At 54.7% G+C, this 3,955-nt stretch overlaps 1 protein-coding gene across 1 annotated transcript in view; it reads left to right on the forward strand.

Annotated features, from left to right (window-relative positions):
- The window catches only part of LOC137471568 (fatty acid-binding protein, adipocyte), a 190,458-nt gene that overhangs the window by 70,288 nt on the left and 116,215 nt on the right, over positions 1–3,955 (forward strand). The window lies entirely within an intron of this gene.

Consider the following 3,955-nt stretch of genomic DNA (forward strand, 5'->3'; position numbering starts at 1 on the left):
GGAAAGGCAAGGGAAAGGCAAGGGAAAGGCAAGGGAAAGGCAAGGGAAAGGCAAGGGAAAGGCAAGGGAAAGGCAAGGGAAAGGCAAGGGAAAGGCAAGGGAAAGGCAAGGGAAAGGCAAGGGAAAGGCAAGGGAAAGGCAAGGGAAAGGCAAGGGAAAGGCAAGGGAAAGGCAAGGGAAAGGCAAGGGAAAGGCAAGGGAAAGGCAAGGGAAAGGCAAGGGAAAGGCAAGGGAAAGGCAAGGGAAAGGCAAGGGAAAGGCAAGGGAAAGGCAAGGGAAAGGCAAGGGAAAGGCAAGGGAAAGGCAAGGGAAAGGCAAGGGAAAGGCAAGGGAAAGGCAAGGGAAAGGCAAGGGAAAGGCAAGGGAAAGGCAAGGGAAAGGCAAGGGAAAGGCAAGGGAAAGGCAAGGGAAAGGCAAGGGAAAGGCAAGGGAAAGGCAAGGGAAAGGCAAGGGAAAGGCAAGGGAAAGGCAAGGGAAAGGCAAGGGAAAGGCAAGGGAAAGGCAAGGGAAAGGCAAGGGAAAGGCAAGGGAAAGGCAAGGGAAAGGCAAGGGAAAGGCAAGGGAAAGGCAAGGGAAAGGCAAGGGAAAGGCAAGGGAAAGGCAAGGGAAAGGCAAGGGAAAGGCAAGGGAAAGGCAAGGGAAAGGCAAGGGAAAGGCAAGGGAAAGGCAAGGGAAAGGCAAGGGAAAGGCAAGGGAAAGGCAAGGGAAAGGCAAGGGAAAGGCAAGGGAAAGGCAAGGGAAAGGCAAGGGAAAGGCAAGGGAAAGGCAAGGGAAAGGCAAGGGAAAGGCAAGGGAAAGGCAAGGGAAAGGCAAGGGAAAGGCAAGGGAAAGGCAAGGGAAAGGCAAGGGAAAGGCAAGGGAAAGGCAAGGGAAAGGCAAGGGAAAGGCAAGGGAAAGGCAAGGGAAAGGCAAGGGAAAGGCAAGGGAAAGGCAAGGGAAAGGCAAGGGAAAGGCAAGGGAAAGGCAAGGGAAAGGCAAGGGAAAGGCAAGGGAAAGGCAAGGGAAAGGCAAGGGAAAGGCAAGGGAAAGGCAAGGGAAAGGCAAGGGAAAGGCAAGGGAAAGGCAAGGGAAAGGCAAGGGAAAGGCAAGGGAAAGGCAAGGGAAAGGCAAGGGAAAGGCAAGGGAAAGGCAAGGGAAAGGCAAGGGAAAGGCAAGGGAAAGGCAAGGGAAAGGCAAGGGAAAGGCAAGGGAAAGGCAAGGGAAAGGCAAGGGAAAGGCAAGGGAAAGGCAAGGGAAAGGCAAGGGAAAGGCAAGGGAAAGGCAAGGGAAAGGCAAGGGAAAGGCAAGGGAAAGGCAAGGGAAAGGCAAGGGAAAGGCAAGGGAAAGGCAAGGGAAAGGCAAGGGAAAGGCAAGGGAAAGGCAAGGGAAAGGCAAGGGAAAGGCAAGGGAAAGGCAAGGGAAAGGCAAGGGAAAGGCAAGGGAAAGGCAAGGGAAAGGCAAGGGAAAGGCAAGGGAAAGGCAAGGGAAAGGCAAGGGAAAGGCAAGGGAAAGGCAAGGGAAAGGCAAGGGAAAGGCAAGGGAAAGGCAAGGGAAAGGCAAGGGAAAGGCAAGGGAAAGGCAAGGGAAAGGCAAGGGAAAGGCAAGGGAAAGGCAAGGGAAAGGCAAGGGAAAGGCAAGGGAAAGGCAAGGGAAAGGCAAGGGAAAGGCAAGGGAAAGGCAAGGGAAAGGCAAGGGAAAGGCAAGGGAAAGGCAAGGGAAAGGCAAGGGAAAGGCAAGGGAAAGGCAAGGGAAAGGCAAGGGAAAGGCAAGGGAAAGGCAAGGGAAAGGCAAGGGAAAGGCAAGGGAAAGGCAAGGGAAAGGCAAGGGAAAGGCAAGGGAAAGGCAAGGGAAAGGCAAGGGAAAGGCAAGGGAAAGGCAAGGGAAAGGCAAGGGAAAGGCAAGGGAAAGGCAAGGGAAAGGCAAGGGAAAGGCAAGGGAAAGGCAAGGGAAAGGCAAGGGAAAGGCAAGGGAAAGGCAAGGGAAAGGCAAGGGAAAGGCAAGGGAAAGGCAAGGGAAAGGCAAGGGAAAGGCAAGGGAAAGGCAAGGGAAAGGCAAGGGAAAGGCAAGGGAAAGGCAAGGGAAAGGCAAGGGAAAGGCAAGGGAAAGGCAAGGGAAAGGCAAGGGAAAGGCAAGGGAAAGGCAAGGGAAAGGCAAGGGAAAGGCAAGGGAAAGGCAAGGGAAAGGCAAGGGAAAGGCAAGGGAAAGGCAAGGGAAAGGCAAGGGAAAGGCAAGGGAAAGGCAAGGGAAAGGCAAGGGAAAGGCAAGGGAAAGGCAAGGGAAAGGCAAGGGAAAGGCAAGGGAAAGGCAAGGGAAAGGCAAGGGAAAGGCAAGGGAAAGGCAAGGGAAAGGCAAGGGAAAGGCAAGGGAAAGGCAAGGGAAAGGCAAGGGAAAGGCAAGGGAAAGGCAAGGGAAAGGCAAGGGAAAGGCAAGGGAAAGGCAAGGGAAAGGCAAGGGAAAGGCAAGGGAAAGGCAAGGGAAAGGCAAGGGAAAGGCAAGGGAAAGGCAAGGGAAAGGCAAGGGAAAGGCAAGGGAAAGGCAAGGGAAAGGCAAGGGAAAGGCAAGGGAAAGGCAAGGGAAAGGCAAGGGAAAGGCAAGGGAAAGGCAAGGGAAAGGCAAGGGAAAGGCAAGGGAAAGGCAAGGGAAAGGCAAGGGAAAGGCAAGGGAAAGGCAAGGGAAAGGCAAGGGAAAGGCAAGGGAAAGGCAAGGGAAAGGCAAGGGAAAGGCAAGGGAAAGGCAAGGGAAAGGCAAGGGAAAGGCAAGGGAAAGGCAAGGGAAAGGCAAGGGAAAGGCAAGGGAAAGGCAAGGGAAAGGCAAGGGAAAGGCAAGGGAAAGGCAAGGGAAAGGCAAGGGAAAGGCAAGGGAAAGGCAAGGGAAAGGCAAGGGAAAGGCAAGGGAAAGGCAAGGGAAAGGCAAGGGAAAGGCAAGGGAAAGGCAAGGGAAAGGCAAGGGAAAGGCAAGGGAAAGGCAAGGGAAAGGCAAGGGAAAGGCAAGGGAAAGGCAAGGGAAAGGCAAGGGAAAGGCAAGGGAAAGGCAAGGGAAAGGCAAGGGAAAGGCAAGGGAAAGGCAAGGGAAAGGCAAGGGAAAGGCAAGGGAAAGGCAAGGGAAAGGCAAGGGAAAGGCAAGGGAAAGGCAAGGGAAAGGCAAGGGAAAGGCAAGGGAAAGGCAAGGGAAAGGCAAGGGAAAGGCAAGGGAAAGGCAAGGGAAAGGCAAGGGAAAGGCAAGGGAAAGGCAAGGGAAAGGCAAGGGAAAGGCAAGGGAAAGGCAAGGGAAAGGCAAGGGAAAGGCAAGGGAAAGGCAAGGGAAAGGCAAGGGAAAGGCAAGGGAATCACCTCACCCTGCTCTGCTCTGTTTGTGTGCCCGTGCCCTGCAGAAGGTGTCGAGCTTACAATAAACAAGCAGAGGAGCTGTGCAGCACAAACAAAAGGTACAGTATTTTCAGAGCCACGAACACAGGACAGATCTTGGGGAGCGGGTATGGCATTTTCCAATTATTTATAAAGAACATAAAACACATGAAGAAACAGTACTTTTTAACAAAAATTGCGATGTGTTCATCTTCTCCAGAGCGTCACACTGCTGCTTACATACCCTAAGTCACTATGAGATAGCGAGATACTGATTTATTCCCACCACTATTTACGAGCAGTGCTTTCCACCCCCCATCACCCAGGAAATTCCCAGATCCCTTTGACCCGTGAAATTTCACACGGCGCTGCACAGCCGCTTACCCTGCGCGGGCAACTCGCCGTACAGCGGGACTTTACGGCAGGGCTAGGTGAAACCACACTAAGAGCCCGCGGGCTTTCCCGTGCCCAGGAACTGGGAATGCCGACACCGCCGACCCTTCCTTCCCCGCACGGCGGCGCAGCCCCACCCTGCAGGACTACACGCCCCAAAGTGCCCCGCGCACCGGAAGGCGCAGCCCACGCCGGTTGGCAGGGCACGCCGGTCTTTGTAGGCCCTGTGCGGCCCCGCC

Source organism: Anomalospiza imberbis, chromosome 1, assembly GCF_031753505.1.
Source record: "Anomalospiza imberbis isolate Cuckoo-Finch-1a 21T00152 chromosome 1, ASM3175350v1, whole genome shotgun sequence".
Classification (NCBI taxonomy): Eukaryota; Metazoa; Chordata; class Aves; order Passeriformes; family Viduidae; genus Anomalospiza; species Anomalospiza imberbis.